This window comes from Ambystoma mexicanum, chromosome 10 (assembly GCF_040938575.1).
Source record: "Ambystoma mexicanum isolate Mex_15411 chromosome 10, UKY_AmexF1_1, whole genome shotgun sequence".
NCBI classification, from domain to species: Eukaryota; Metazoa; Chordata; class Amphibia; order Caudata; family Ambystomatidae; genus Ambystoma; species Ambystoma mexicanum.
The window spans coordinates 163,014,591-163,032,082 of record NC_090932.1 but is presented as its reverse complement, the minus strand read 5'-3'; positions in this window follow the sequence as shown (position 1 = coordinate 163,032,082).

Below are 17,492 nucleotides of genomic sequence, written 5' to 3'. Positions count from 1 at the left end.
TACCTCTTTTCCAAGTAGGGTGAGGGGGACAGTCTTCCGGAAAAGACCCGTTCACCATAAGCATATCTTTTGATTGGATAAACATATTCCAGCACCGCAAACGATCATCCAGAGATGTTTTTGGTTTGTTTAAACAATGCAAATTCAAATCTCCTGCTAAGATAACATGCCACTGCTTGGGGTGTCGATATATTTTCTCCCATATGTTTTCTAAAGCTCTCAAATATGAATCCGTTGAAAAGGCTGCAGGATTCCAATATGTATTAATTATGAAATAATGAACTTCTGAAATGGTTAATTGGACAAATTGGATATATGGAGTCGGGGCTTCATATGATATGATCGACATAGTCAGAGAGGTTTTCATCAGAAACAGTAACCCTGACATGGGTCGACCTTTCAGAGCGGAAATTGCGGGATTTAAAATAGAATAATAACCATCCCAAGACGGACAATGCAGAAGCCATGTTTCCTGTAGCAGGATAATATCATATTTTCTAAGTTTAGTAGAGGATGTAGAAAAAAGATGGCGAAAACCTCTAGCATTCCAACTCAGAAACGAGATCTGTTTGCAGGAAGTTGGATTATCTTTGAGAAGTGGAACATTGGCATTTGCACGGCTGCTTAATCTGTTGGGCATTAAAATCCATTTTAGAAGGTTCTCTGATTAATTGTTGTTCGTTATCAAACGGGACGATCCTTGACGTGTCTCTTATATTATCAATCAAGAGTTCAAAACCCATGTCCCACAGCGTGGATCGGGCGGCCCATATAGCGTTTAGCACTACTCTTGAGCGCATCCAGAGGCGTGCTGTGGAAAGATCATGACTCGATGGAAATTCCACTTGTTCAATGTCACTTGAGTTGATATCCTCAAGAGCATAAATATCATTAAAGATAGCCAATACACAAGAACGATTTAAATCATAGGCTGGAAATGGTGTAGATCTGCATTTAATTACTAATGAGTGAAAATTGCTTTTTATATCTGTTTTTTTCTGGCCAAACTGTTTTTTATCAGTATTAATAACGGGCGTGGTTAAAGGCAAAGCCCGTTCCATCACAGAAGTCTGCATTTGCTTTTCATTGAAAATAGTAGTAGATAAATGCTGCTTTGTTGATCTTTCATTACATAGGGAAACACTTCTATTCTCATTGCTCTATAGTTGGGGATATAATATAATCCAAAGTGGGGGGCATCGTTGTAAATTTACAGAGGCCTGATTTATTCTCATACATCATAAGTGGAGGAGATGAATATTGAAGTACTGTCTCCGATGGGAGAGAACAGGGGCCTGATTTATTTTCAGACATCATAGGTGGAGGGGGCAAATCTTGAGGTACTGTTTTCAATGGGAGATTACAAGGGCCTGATTTATTCTCAGACATCATGAGTGCTGGGGGCAAATCTTGAGATGCTGTCTTCGTAATGAGTGGGTGAAACAGTTGGGGTAACGTAACTTTTTGTGATAACATAATAGAACCATCTTTCAAGTTATTAACATCAGTGGTGTTCATTTCGATGGGAGGCGGATTGGTAGGTTTTGTATTCAAATAGAGATCTATCTCTTTGCGTAGCTCAGCTCGTTTAATACACAGTTCAGTAGCCTCTAATACTTTTGTTTGTACAGTATGAATTTGACTCTGTGAGTTAGGTAGAGCCTGGGGCTTATTCTCTATCAATGCCACGATATTATTTAAGGGAGAATATTCAGCTAGTTCTTTCTCAGTAGGGAGCTCTTTTGATTTATTTTCGGCAGTAAGTTTGGCATATTTATTTTGAACTGCTTTAGCAGCCATAATGATTTTATTATTTTGTTTTGCATTTTGTTTTGTAGGTAACTTCACCCCCTTAAAAAAGGATTTTGCAATAGATGAGGGGATATGTTGTTTGGAGCGATTTTTATTTTTTTTCTCCATGGGCTTCTTATCAAAAGCCTCAATAAGTTTGGGTTGGGATGGACCCGAGAAAATTGTAAATGGTTCCCTGCGAGGCTGAGGGTTGGCTCCAATGTTGTTTACTGGACCAGAAGTCAATAACGGGCATTCAGGAACAGTATTCTTGGCAGGAGAGCAGATTTCCTGTATTATTTGCGGAAAAAAGGGGAGGCCTGAAACGCCCAAAGGCGCCGGGGTTACAGTTGGAGACTGTACTTTTTCAGACAGATTAGGAGTAGGTCCTAAATTTGTTTTTTGACGTTGTAAAAGTAACTGAGATTGCCATCTGGTTAGCTTCATAAATTGTTTATCTTGTTTTTGGAGTTTGTCATTTAAAGTTTCATATAGTTTAATTAAGGAAGATATTACTAAATTCATCGCATGCAGGGTGGTTTCAACTAATATTGACGAAGAAAGTGATACAGTGGCAGAGGGTAACTGAGAAGGAGGTTAGGCTCAGATTGAGCATCGAGAATGGGAGTGATTTGAGGCCTTCGCGGAGTAGGAACTGTGTAAGAGGAAGCTGACCTTGATTTCTCATCATCCGAATAGATGAGAGAAACCTCGGGTAATTCATAGTTAATATCGGATTCCAAATTATCCTCATTAAGGGGTGAGTTAGAATGTAATTCGATAACGACTTGGTCCCTCATAGAGCTATCATGTAAAGAGGCAACAGTAGGTTTAATGGATATATCCGATTCAGGCAGCACACATGAAATAGGTAAAGGTACAGATGAGACGGAGCCTAATCCAGTAGTGAGTTTGCTAGAGAAGCCCTGGTTCTGAGCCTGAGACATTTTCGCAGTCAATTGCCAAAGTGATGGGTTATTATTAGCACAAGAAGTTATATCTAGGTTAATAGAAGGAGCTAACCTAGTGGCTAATGACCGGGGGCTTCTTTTCGGTAGAAATGATGTCTCACTACCTTTTAACATTGTAGCATCAGAGACAAAACATAATGGGTTATAAGTTATCAAGGGGATAAAATTATTAGTAGTAACACAATTAGAGGACAAAATGCTATTAGGTACCTGTGCGTCTTTGGGTAAAGGGCAAAACATCTGTTGAATATCACGAGAAACAACTTTCGGCTTAGATCTATCAATTTTAGAGCAACGTGGGCGCGAAGAAGAGCGGGGCCGTGGAGTACTTCCCATTTGCTTACGTTTCTGATTTACTGGAGGAGGGGAGGACGGGGCCAAATCCGACATGTTTGATCTCAGGAAGTAAACACGACGTCGCATTTATATCCCAACTATTAGACAGTTATATTCGTACACAATGGAAAAATAGAAATCTATTATTGGTTAAAAGTAGTAAAGTTAAAAAACACAAGGTACGCAGATTAAAAATTAAGCGTAAAGGCAATAACCACTACACGCTGCACAGCTAGTAGCCAACAGTCAATTAGGAGTCCCTTGTGAATCTTACTGTTCTATTTGTACTCGCATAATCGTCAGGATTCTAAATACAGTATGAATGCACGAACTGCACCGAACAGCCGCCAAACAGTCACTAGGCTTGACCCCGCCGGGCTTATCGCTGCAAGGGTGGTAGCCTCCGGGCTTTGAAGTGGCCCAATTCACGTGAAGCAGTCACGTGAAGGTCTAGTCACGCCTCCTCCAGGAAGCGCTGTCCTCCTACAGCACGGCAAGAGCCTCGACCGGCTCGCAGTGCCAAGCTGAAGTGCAATATGTATAAATGGGGCCAGCCCAGCGTTCCAAACCGCAAGGTAAATTCACTCCAGATCGCTCACACTGAGCGGGCGGCAGCCTCCGGGCTTTGAAGTGGCCCAAGTCACGTGAAGCAGTCACGTGAAGGTCTAGTCACACCTCCTCCAGGAAGCGCTGTCCTCCTACAGCACGGCAAGAGCCTCGACCGGCTCGCAGTGCCAAGCTGAAGTGCAATATGTATAAATGGGGCCAGCCCAGCGTTCCAAACCGCAAGGTAAATTCACTCCAGATCGCTCACACTGAGCGGGCGGCAGCCTCCGGGCTTTGAAGTGGCCCAAGTCACGTGAAGCAGTCACGTGAAGGTCTAGTCACGCCTCCTCCAGGAAGCGCTGTCCTCCTACAGCACGGCAAGAGCCTCGACCGGCTCGCAGTGCCAAGCTGAAGTGCAATATGTATAAATGGGGCCAGCCCAGCGTTCCAAACCGCAAGGTAAATTCATTCCAGATCGCTCACACTGAGCGGGCGGCAGCCTCCGGGCTTTGAAGTGGCCCAAGTCACGTGAAGCAGTCACGTGAAGGTCTAGTCACGCCTCCTCCAGGAAGCGATGTCCTCCTACAGCACGGCAAGAGCCTCGGCCGGCTCGCAGTGCCAAGCTGAAGTGCAATATGTATAAATAGGGCCAGCCCAGCGTTCCAAACCGCAAGGTAAATTCACTCCAGATCGCTCACACTGAGCGGGCGGCAGCCTCCGGGCTTTGAAGTGGCCCAAGTCACGTGAAGCAGTCACGTGAAGGTCTAGTCACGCCTCCTCCAGGAAGCGCTGTCCTCCTACAGCACGGCAAGAGCCTCGACCGGCTCGCAGTGCCAAGCTGAAGTGCAATATGTATAAATGGGGCCAGCCCGGCGTTCCAAACCGCAAGGTAAATTCATTCCAGATCGCTCACACTGAGCGGGCGGCAGCCTCCGGGCTTTGAAGTGGCCCAAGTCACGTGAAGCAGTCACGTGAAGGTCTAGTCACGCCTCCTCCAGGAAGCGATGTCCTCCTACAGCACGGCAAGAGCCTCGGCCGGCTCGCAGTGCCAAGCTGAAGCGCAATATTTATAAATAGGGCCAGCCCAGCGTTCTAAACCGCAAGGTAAATTCACTCCAGATCGCTCACACTGAGCGGGCGGCAGCCTCCGGGCTTTGAAGTGGCCCAAGTCACGTGAAGCAGTCACGTGAAGGTCTAGTCACGCCTCCTCCAGGAAGCGCTGTCCTCCTACAGCACGGCAAGAACCTCGACTGGCTCGCAGTGCCAAGCTGAAGTGCAATATGTATAAATGGGGCCAGCCCAGCGTTCCAAACCGCAAGGTAAATTCACTCCAGATCGCTCACACTGAGCGGGCGGCAGCCTCCGGGCTTTGAAGTGGCCCAAGTCACGTGAAGCAGTCACGTGAAGGTCTAGTCACGCCTCCTCCAGGAAGCGCTGTCCTCCTACAGCACGGCAAGAGCCTCGACCGGCTCGCAGTGCCAAGCTGAAGTGCAATATGTATAAATGGGGCCAGCCCAGCGTTCCAAACCGCAAGGTAAATTCACTCCAGATCGCTCAATTGTTGGTATCAATTGTATTCCTGACGTCCACGTTGATCCTCTTGTCCATTACATTTATTTTGTCAATTTTCTTAATTTCAGCAACTTTACTGCACACGCTCAACATATTCTTTTTATCTACTTCGCAAGTTTGATCCTTTTTACTCAATCTATTTTGTTTGTCCTTTTTAGCTAAGTAATAGAGTATTAGTTTTCGATTTTTCGCTTGGATCATGATGCCACATTTCTATTTCATGATCGAGCCTTTGGTAAAATCATTGAGATGCTGTTATCCAGTTTGAGTTAGATTGAGTTTGGGGTTAGTTTTAAGAGAAGAGCCAAGTTTTCAGCAGTTTGTGGAAAGACATGAGGTCTTCAGTGAGTCGGATGTGGGGTGGGAGTGCGTTCCACAGCGTGGGGGCCAAGGCTGAGAATGATGATCCGCCTAACCTGACCGAGTTTGTTTTAGGTATGACTAGGAGGCCGGCTGAGCTTGATCTTAGAGTATGTGGAGAGTGATAGGGTTTTAGTTTTTCTTTAAGATATTGAGGTTCGGTTTTATGCAGTGCTCGGTGAGAAATGCATAAGGTTTTGAAGGTCACCCTTCGGGCAACCGGAAGCCAGTGCAGAGTTTTGAGGGCTGGGGAGATGTGATCTCTCGGGCCGAGCGCTAGTAGAAGTTTGGCTGCAGCGTTTTGTGCTCTTTGTAGTTTAGACAGTTGGTAAGCGTGGACTCCGAGGTAGAGGGGGTTAGCATAGTCCAGTCTTGATATAACAATTGATTGGACCGTGGAGAGTCTGTTAGGAAAGGAGAGGTATGGAAAAATGCGCCTAAGAGTTTTAAGGTGGTAGTGGCAGGACTTTGAGACGTTGTTGACTTGGCGCAAGAGTGTTCGGTCGGAGTCTAGGGTGCATCCAAGGTTTTTTTACTGAATTAGAGGGAGTCGGTGAGTTGCCCATGTCAAATGGCCAAGGTAGTGGGTGTGGAAGAAGTTCGGAGTTGCCACATACCATGATTTCGGTTTTGGAGGGGTTTAGCAAGAAGTTCATCCAGAGTTCTATGTCAAGGAGGCAGGAAGCGAGGTCAGGTCGACAGTTGGGTTTTGAGTTCAGGACTTTTAGAATTAGTTGAGTGTCATCAGCGTAGTTGTAACACAGGATGTTGTGTGAACAAATTATTCGTGGGAGGGTGGACATGTAGAGATTGAACAGGAGGGCTGATAGGCATGCTCCTTGTGGAACTCCAGTGTCGACTGGTCGGGCTTGGGTGGAATAGGTGGAGAGTAGGGTAATTTGGTTCCTATTTTTGAGGAAGGATGCTATCCATTTGAAAGCGGTTCCACGAATTCTTAGGGAGTGGAGGCGGTCAAGGAGGATTGAGTGATTGATTGTGTCGAAGGCTGCGGATAGGTCAAGAAGGATTAGTGCGGCGCATCCCGCAGAGTCGTCTCTGTTTTAAAGGTCATCCCAAATTGAGGTTAGGGTGGTTTCAGTTCCGTGTCGGGCTCTGAAACCTGATTGAGCTGGGTCTAGGAGATTGTTAGCTTCGACAAAGGCATTTAGTTGGGAGTAGGCGGTTCGGTCGATGAGTTTTATGAGGAACCTGGTGTTTGAGATGGGGCGGTAGTTTTTGGGCTCGAGAGGCTCGAGGGAAGGTTTTTTTATTAGAGGTTTGACATGAACCATTTTGAATGCTTCGGGAAAAATTCCCGAGGAAAGGGAGTCATTTATGATAGATCTTGTGTGTTCTCCTGCGCAGGTAGAAGCAAAAATGTCTTTGAGGGTTGTGGCCGGGCAAGGGTCTAGCGGAGAGCCGGATGGTTTGCGGGCACAGAGAGTTTGAGAAATTGGTTGGGTGATATTGGAGTAAAGGAGTCAAACGTTGTTTGGTTAGTAGTTGCAGGGGGTGGGACTGGCCGGTGTGTGGGGTGGGTTGCCTGGTGGGTGTAAGAGAGCTAGTTTGTTGGTTAAAGCGTTTGTTCTTTCGAGAGCTGTGGTGTAAAAGTGGAGAGAGAGTGAGTCGCACAGCGATTGTGAGGGAATCGGGACGGTGGTGGTGCATGATGGTTTGGTGAATTCGGTGATGATTTTGTGCAGTTCTTTGCTGGGGATTTTACAGTTTAGGATTCGGGAGTTGTAATGGGCTTTTTTTGCTTTCCGGATTTCAGCCTTGTACTGATGTAGGCGCCGGGCCAAGGTGGATCTGCTAAGGGGAGTTTTGTCTTTCTGCCATTTGCGTTCTAGGAATTTATATAGTTGTTTACTGGTCTTCAATTCAGGTGTGAACCATCTAGGGAAAAGGCCACGGCGGGCTGATGGTTTGCAAGAGGGTGTTAGCTGCATTAGTGAGGTGTTGAGCCATGTGTCAAAGGCGTCGGGGGGGTTATTTGATTATTGAGTAGGCAGGTAGGCGGAGGAGACTGGAGGAGTGCGTCGGCTAGGTCAGGAAGGATTATTAGTTTCTTCCAGCATTTGCGAAGATTTGGAGGTTCAAGTTGAGGTACGGGAAGCGGGTCAGGTGAGCGAATGGTGAAAGAAACAATGAAGTGATCGGACCAGATGATAGGGGTAGGGGGGGTTTAGCTGTATCGGGTTGTGGGAGCTGAAGATAGCATCGAGAGTGTGTCCTTTATAGGGAGTCGGGTTGTTTATGTGGGGTTGGAGGTTAATCGCGTCTAGACCGTCAACCAAAGAGTGTGTCATAGGGTTGGTGGGAATGTCAAACCATATGTTGAAATCTCCTAGAAGGGTGAGGTTGGGATGGTTTATTTGGATGCTGGCAATAGAGTCACAGAGGTTGTTTGAGAATTGTCTATCGTAGCCAGGGGGTCTGTAGATTATTAGGAAGCTGTGTAAGAATGAAGGGGAAAGGGATAGTTTAACGAGGAGTGATTCACAGGAAGGAATGGAAGGTTGGTTGTCGATGATTGAGGCGTGGAAGTGAGACTTGAAGGCGAATGCTATTCCTCCTCCTCTAAAGGGACAATTCAATGGGATGAGGGAGTAGTCGGAGGGGAAGGCTTCATTGGCGATAGGGGTGAAGTCGTCAGAGAACCAGGTTTCGGTGATGAAGACCAGGTCAGGTTTGTCAGAGGCGAGGAGGTCAAAGATGCTGTGTCTGTTTTTTGCTACGGATCGGGCATTAAATAGGATGCAACTCACTTCGGTAGATGAGGTTGATGTCAGAGCTGCAGAGATAGGGGTGAGGGGGGGAGGGTGGAAACTGGAGAGGGGTGAGGTGGTTGATGGTCAATGGGAATAGCGGGCGAGCAGAAAAATTGGTGGGTTTCGGGTGGTAGTGGATGGGCGCATGTGTTGGGATGATTGGGTTTGGCACGGGGGATTTGAGGGTGGGGTGTGGGGGGGTAGCTTCAGTTGTGGTCAGTGAGAAATCGAGGGAGAGGGGTTTCAGGCAGGGTGAGGCATGAGGGGAAGGCAGTGATTGGGGGATGATGTGGTGGGATGAGACAGGTGAGGCGATGAGTGTTGAGAGATTGAGGGGGACCAGGTACATTTCCCTTTTTGGTGTCTTTGTTGCGATTGGTGTGTGTGAGAGGGTAGGTTGGCCAGAGGGAGAGAGAGATGAGGCTTCTGTTCTTGCTAGGGCTAGGCGTGCAATTTTTAGGGAGGGGAAGGAGTGTGGTCGGGGTGGATGATGGTGGGGGTTGATGGGAAAAGCGGGGGATGCATGATTGTTGGCCAGGGTGTGCCTGTGAGGCTAGTGAGGGGACCGGGTAAGATCATAGTAGACTGATCGGTGGAGGGGTTCAGAGGAGCAGTGGTCTTAGGGTGGTTGGCTCGCCATCGTGCTCCTCTGGCTTGGTGTTTGGAAAGGGAATGGATGGGGGATGTGGTGGAGCGTGGGATGATTTGGGAAGGGGGGACGGGAGGCAGGGCTGAGAGGAGGGCGGGGGCAGTGCATGGGGGACGTTCCCATCATACCATAGTGGATTGGGTGCACTCATGGTAAGTAACTGTGATATAGATGGGTTGGGAGATTTCGTTCACGCTATCTCACTTTGGCTATAACACGGGATGCTAGTTGATCACTCTTTCTGAGATTAACAGTACCACTGCAGTACTTGTTGTTAGGTACCGTTTCAGATGCAAATTAAACTAATTGTTTTTTATAAATTCAGCTATACCATTGGGTGAGATTGGGATCAACCAGGCAGGGTGATAATATTCACTTATTCTAGGTTTTAATGTACTAATTGCAATCTAGGCTGCAGTTATGCCTTTAGGTGGTTTGAAGTGTAGCTAGACCTTCGAATATGCTATTAGGGGACCTGACTAGTTGGAAGTACATGCCATTTATGCTGTTGGGCCGACTTTCTTCTAGCAAGGGGACCTGACAACGCCACAGATATGTTTTAGGTGGACTTTTACGTGCAATTTAGGAGGACTTTCAAAATGCAGTTATGACACAAATGTGATATCGGGCTATAGTAAGCTTTCTAAATGGCACGCTATTAGGTACACTTCTAAATTCAACTTTGCACAGAGAGGATATTAGGCACACTTTTAAATTCAACCATGGCACGCTATTAGGCACACTTCTAAATTCAACCAGGGCACGCTATTAGGCACACTTCTAAATTCAACTTCGTACAGACAGGATATTAGGCACGCTTCTAAATTCAGGTTTGCGCAGACAGGATATTAGAGTACACTTCTAATTTCAATTTTGCTTAGAGAGGATATTAGGGACGCTTCTAAATCCAACCATGGCACACTATTAGTCATACTTCTAAATTCAACTTTGCACAGAGAGGATATTAGGCACACTTTTAAAGTCAAACACGGCACGCTACTCGGCACACTTCCAAATTCAACTTTGCACTGAGAGGTTATTAGGCACACTTCTAAATTCAACTTTGCACTGAGAGGATATTAGGCACACTTCAAAATTCAACCACTGCACGCTTTAAGCACACTTCTAAATTCAACTTTGCACAGAGAGGATATTTGGCACACTTCTAAGTTCAACTTTACACAGAGGGGATATTAGGCAGACTTCTAAATTCAACTTTGCACAGAGAGGAGAGAGGATATTAGGCACACTTCTAAATTCAACCAGGGCGCGCTATTAGGAACACTTCTGAATTCAACTTTGCACAGAGAGGATATTAGGCACACTTCTAAATTCAGCTTTGCGCAGACAGGATATTAGAGTACACTTCTAATTTCAATTTTGCTTAGAGAGGATATTAGGGATGCTTCTAAATTCAACCATGGCACGCCATTAGTCACACTTCCAAATTCAACTTTGCACAGAGAGGATATTAGGCACACTTTTAAAGTCAACCAGGGCACGCTATTAGGCACACTTCTAAGTTCAACCACGGCACGCTATTCGGCACACTTCTAAATTCAACTTTGCACTGAGAGGTTATTAGGCACACTTCTAAATTCAACTTTGCACTGAGAGGATATTAGGCACACTTCAAAATTCAACCACTGCACGCTATTAGGCACACTTCTAAATTCAACTTTGCACAGAGGGGATATTAGGCACACTTCTAAATTCAACTTTGCGCAGAGGGGATATTAGGCACACTTCTAAATTCAACTTTGCACAGAGGATATTAGGCACACTTCTAAATTCAACTTTGCACAGAGGGGATATTAGGCACACTTCTAAATTCAACTTTGCACAGAGGATATTAGGCACACTTCTAAATGCAACTTTGCACAGAGGATATTAGGCACACTTCTAAATTCAACTTTGCACCGAGAGGATATTAGGCAGACCTCTAAATTCAACCAGGGCACGCTATTAGGTACACTTCTAAATTCAACCACGGCACGCTATTCGGCACACTTCTAAATTCAACTTTGCACTGAGAGGATATTAGGCACACTTCAAAATTCAACCACTGCACGCTATTAGGCACACTTCTAAATTCAACTTTGCACAGAGGATATTAGGCACACTTCTAAATTCAACTTTGTACAGAGGATATTAGGCACACTTCTAAATTCAACTTTGCACAGAGGATATTAGGCACACTTCTAAATTCAACTTTGCACCGAGAGGATATTATGCAGACCTCTAAATTCAACCAGGGCACGCTATTAGGCACACTTCTAAATTCAACCAGGGCGCGCTATTAGGCACACTTCTAAATTCAACTTTGCACAGAGAGGATATTTGGCACACTTCTAGGTTCAACTTTGCACAGAAGGGATATTAGGCAGACTTCTAAATTCAACTTTGCAAAGAGAGGACAGAGGATATTATGCACTCTTCTAAATTCAACCAGTTTGCAGTATTAGGCACACTTCTAAATTCAACCAGTTTGCGGTATTAGCCACACTTCTAAATTCAACCAGGGAGCGCTATTAGGCACACTTCTAAATTCAACCAGGGCGCGCTATTAGGCACACTTCTAAATTCAACCAGGGCGCGCAATTAGGCACACTTCTAAATTCAACCAGGGCGCGCTATTAGGCACACTTCAAAATTCAACCAAGGCGCGCTATTAGGCACACTTCTAAATTCAACCAGGGTGCGCTATTAGGCACACTTCTAAATTCAAACAGGGCGCGCTATTAGGCACACTTCTAAATTCAACCAGGGCGCACTATTAGGCACACTTCTAAATTCAACCAGGGTGCGCTATTAGGCACACTTTTAAATTCAACTTTGCACAGAGGGGTATTAGGCACACTTCTAAATTCAACTTTGCGCAGAGGGGATATTAGGCACACTTCTAAATTCAACTTTGCACAGAGGATATTAGGCACACTTCTAAATTCAACTTTGCACAGAGGATATTAGGCACACTTCTAAATTCAACTTTGTACAGAGAGGGTATTAGGCACACTTCTAAGTTCAACTTTGCACAGAGGGGATATTAGGCACACTTCTAAATTCAACTTTGCACAGAGGATATTAGGCACACTTCTAAATTCAACTTTGCACAGAGGATATTAGGCACACTTCTAAATTCAACCAGGGCACGCTATTAGGTACACTTCTAAATTCAACCACGGCACGCTATTCGGCACACTTCTAAATTCAACTTTGCACAGAGGGGATATTAGGCACACTTCTAAATTCAACTAGGGCGTGCTATTAGGCACACATCTAAATTCAACTTTGCACAGAGAGGAATATTAGAGTGCACTTTATCAATGCAATAGTATCGTTATAATTCTTTTTAAATGCAATGCCACCATAGTATGAAGATTTTTACAATAGTTTAGCTTCTGTTGAATATGGAAAGCTTGTTATCTGTTCCTATTCCCACGTCCCATTGTCTTAGGAAGGGATGTATTTTAGCCCCTTTTTTATTTTATTTTAAAGCAAAATATGGCTTTAACAAGAAACCTTTGGCAAAACATTTTCATAAAAACAATTTCACAAAACAACAGAAGTAATACATAATTCATAATAGCAAGTAACACTTTAAAAATGAATAAAACAAACAACACATCACAAAATGAGATAAAATCATCGATGCATTTCAAATTCTAACCTTCTCCATGTATTCCAAATTTCTTGAAGACAATTACTAAAAAGTTCATCACTGCAATACTCAATCATGTTCTTTCTGAGTTTAAAATATAGTGCCAAAAGTATTCTGGTTTTTTGACACACCCCATTTCACACATTTCGTAAAACATTTGAATTTGGAGCGGTATTAAACAGGGACAATCAATAATGATTTGTCTCACAGTTTCCACATCTCCCCTGCATAATCTAAAATCTCTCAGAGCAGGGCCTACCCATTCTAACATCAATTACTTCTTTTGTTAGATACAAATTAAAACAATCTTAAACACTGTTTCCTAAAATGGAGCGTAGGGTGTCTAATCAAATACCCAGGCAAACAACCTAAGGCTCCGATGTGATACACAAAATGCCCAAACACTGAGACCAGATAGTCTTATATTTGTATTTTTGTATTTATTTTATATATATAATTCACGTGGTCCTGGGGCATCCGGGCGCATGCTTTGAACGGTTGCACGGTTTTCAATCCAGTCAGCCATAAATAGTTTGCACTTTGTTTTATTAGGTGCATACATTAAGTCTTCTACAGTAATATTGTTTCTCAGAAAAAAGTTAATGCAGGTATTGTCCCATTGAATTAAAACTCTGCAGCTTCTTGAATCAATCTGGTCACAAATTACCTGAAAAAGGGAGTTAGAAGGAGGCAACCGAGCCTTGGCATATAGCTGTATGATTTGCCATGCAACACAGACTGCTAAAGACGAGAAACCCAATTGATGTCGAATGGCACACATCAAAGTTACCTGTGGTAATGACAATGTCTTCTTCCACAGAGAAGCTCGATTTTATCCCGCCCAGCACTGTCATCTAAACATTGGGCTCCATAAAACAGTCTAGGAACCATCTTTTGCATATACAACTGGATCATGGGTTTAATTGAAAATCCCCCAAAACGTTTATCCAACGCTTGTAACTGGGCAGACATACTAGTGATCATAGGCATCCGCTCTTTTAGTGTGTCGTCTCTGTTCTTAAGTTCTCTAAACAGAACATCCAGATACTTGAATTCCTTAACTGTTTCGGTCTTTACTCAATCTAACATGAAACCAAAACTGTAACTTCTATTACGAACTTGTCTATTTGATTTCAAGATCATCACTTTTGTTTTTGCGGCATTAGCAGTCAGATCCAAATCACCCAGAAAATGTGTCACAGCTTCAATACCCTGCTGCAGACTGTTAGGCAGAATCCTGTGCAGTGCCCTTAGGGACCACTACACACAATTAAGACTACAGGTGGTAATACAAGTTGTACCTTTGGTACAAGCCTGTACTACTATGTAAGAGTGGTAGCAGTGGCGGAGCAGCCAGGCTTATCTCAGTATATGAGCAGTAGCAGAGATTACACAAAGGGACCACAATTACTGTGACTCAAGCAAACACTGACTCAAGGTTTCAGGTAGGAAAATATAAGTGCATTTATTTTTAAACCATTCGTTATGAAAACCACACGTTAAATATACTGCAACCAGTGGCGGCTGGTAGGTTTGAAAGCTGGTGGGGTGTAAATTTCCCAGGGGGAATTTGGGAGCGAGGGTGCGCAGCATGCAAGCCCATACCACACAAGGGGGGTGTCCTTTCCCTCGCGAAAATATTTGAAAAATGGCCTCCAAAAGGTACAATTTACTGTCCAAACCCACTGAAATATGACATAAAAAGCATTAGGTTTTACATACTAATGGTGGTACATTATTCTTACGTGTGCAAGTGTGATGGTGCATTTTACAGCAACTTGTATTGCGAATAGTTGGTACTATGGTGTGTGCATAAAGAAATTAATTAAATAGATAGTAATGATGGAAAATATAATTTTGAATAAATATCATGCTGAATAAATATTCTTTAAAATGGGCTGACCAAGTCGCTTCACACTTTATTAAAAATCTCTATACACTGTTGCAAAAGGAGCCGGAGCGGAGGCAGTGTCTGGGCTGCTTGGAGGGAGTCAGGGCTACAAGTTAGCCCTGAGTCCTGACATTAGCATAGCCCCAGATATTTTCTAGACATAGCAACACCCCTGAAGTAACTTATCAAATTGGTCCACATTGGCAAAGCATTTCCATTTGCTGATGTATGGCTTCATAGGCAGGGGTGCACACGATACAGGTCTCTGCTTCACCTCCCATGGGCGAAGCATTATGGAGTGATGAAGTCCATACCTCAGTTATAAAACTAAACATGTGAAGCGCACATCACGACAGAGCTAGACTGTCACGCATAGTCATTTTCAGGACCATATATACATTTAAAGAAGAAACAAATGGAAGCACACAATACGACAGAGCCAAACTGCCTCCCACACTCTCTTTTCACACTACACTCAGTGGCATCCTTCTTGGTCTCAGGCAAAACACCTGGAACCGCACTGTCGAACCCGTGCGCACACATGCCCACACACAGTTAGGGTAATTAGGGCGTGAATGTGGGTATTTCCTATTTTTTCAACTGTTTTAAGCCAAGTATTTTCGTTGTGACTGGAGATGCATATTTCCACAACGAATCAAAAAATCCTGCACAATTATTTACACAGGGAAATACCTCTTATCATGTACTGTTTCCAGATGATTCTTAAGTTGGTTTAAAGATTGTCATGAGAGATCATCTCAATGGAATTCCTGCCCAACACTCTTGCTCTCACGTAGCCTGCTGGCTGGGCTGGCATCATAAGAACAAGGACTGCACCCAGCACACCACAGGAATGCGCCCTGGCGAAACATTTGCTAAGTGTTTCGTCCGTAAGCTGGGCACAGTCACATAGACTAATTGGCCCATCGTTAATGGATAAAATATTAGATCACACATACTTGCAACAATACAAAAGGACTATTATACAACGCAGCGGGCGCGTCATACAAAACATGCACGGAATATAGAAAGCACTGCATCAAACAATGGGTTTCAATGATGACAGTGGCACAATAGCAAGGGAGATTCATTCTGCGTGCAAATTCTGTCAGTCAGTGGCAGCTGCGGCCCGCGACCACTCCCGCATAACGCTAATTGTGCAGTTTTATATTTTCTAGCATTTTTTGTTGAAAAATGCCGAAAATATAAAACGGCACAATTAGCATGATGCGGGAGTGGTCGTGGGCCGTGGCTGCAGTATGGGCAGCAGCAGCGCACGCCTGCCTGCCCTGGGCCTTGCGTACCGGTCTGGCGTGGCCCAAGGCAAGGCCCTTACGCCACGGCACGGACCGGGGATAAACAAAGTAGGCCCAGGCGGCCCCCGCCTTGGTGGTAGCGGGCGGCCCGCTACCACCAAGGCTCGCCCCAAGTTGACGGCAGTCAGCTCGGCAGCAACACTGAACGACGTGTAGGCCCTGGCTTATACCCACCAAGCTCAAGGGAAGAATACTCCGGACTGGATCTTCTCTGAGTCATTGAAGGGCAGATAGCTCAGGACTGCAGCAGGGCTTCACCGGGACGGGGTAGTTGCAGCAGCCGTCATTCTCTCCACTTCTCTTCAGTTCCTTGTAGTTCCAGTGGCGACTCTCTGACTTCTAGCCCAAGAGACCAGCCTTTTATGCAAAAAAACACCATTCACGCAGCCTGGCTGTCAATCACCCAGCAGGGGGGTTCTTCCAGCCCGGACAACTACCCTGGCCAATCATGACAAAGTGCGACTTGGGTTTCCTAGGATACCCTGTGCAGGGGGTGACTACACCCTTCCCTCACATTCAGCCCACCTAGACACCCAGGCGCCTTCAGGAGGGCTTCTGGGCAGAAGCCTGCCAAAAGACAGTGAACAAAGAAGGCAAATCTAGTTTGCCGCGCAAAGTAAAACACAAGAAGGACTTTAACAAAAAGAAATGGTGAATAAACCCAACCGGAGCCAAAAAAAAGACGATTTGGTCAAGCGGGTTTATGTTTGAGGCTAATATAATAGCCAAGAACAGGACCACGTTTATCTAAGATAATCGCGGTAGAAAACTTAGGGTAGATACCACTGCCGCCAGCCAAGTCTAAATGTTAAAAGAGCGAAACAATGCTCTAGGAGGTACAGATACAAAGGGATACGAGTTAACCCTTTCCAGTACTCCATGGAAGATGGGGTGTACTGGATCTGTGGTAGATTGACTAAGTAAAGTTAATGGTAACTTTACCCTTTTCTGGGGGACAGTAGTCGCCTCAGAAATGGAGTCGAGGGAAGTCTCAAAGACAACCCTGTGCCACGGCACTGAACGTGCTGTGTGACACACAAAAAGAAGGGGGCTACTGAAGTGGTGTACTTCAGAGTCCACAATCACAAAAACAGGTAGAAACACATAGCAAAACCCAGGTAAGAGTGGGTGAAAAGCTCTCACTCTTACCAAGTGGAATAAAATAAACTCCTGAAGTCCAGCAAAGCTGCTGGGGGATTCACTAGGTGAGGGAAATTAGCCATAAATGAGAATTCTCCCTAACACAGACCAATAGCGTTTGATCACATATTATGATATCATCTGCATATGCCATATACTGTAGATAGAACTGACGAATTAACACCAATGAGGCATTTACACAAGTTGTGGATATAGAAATTAAACAGAAAAGGCGCCAAAACGCAGCCTTGTCTCAATCCACAATGCGTCACTATCCACTGTGTGAAGTTACCATTTCGGTCCAATCTGATTAGAATTCTGGTATTTGAATGCATGGCAATCAAAATGTTAAGCACATTATCTGGGCAACCAGCATCCCTCAGTTAGCAACACAGCTTGCCTCTGTTGACACAGTCAACAGCTTTTATTTAATATTTATTTGGCCGATCTGGGACAGCATTTGAAAGAGGCTTCTTTCAAGGCTCCAT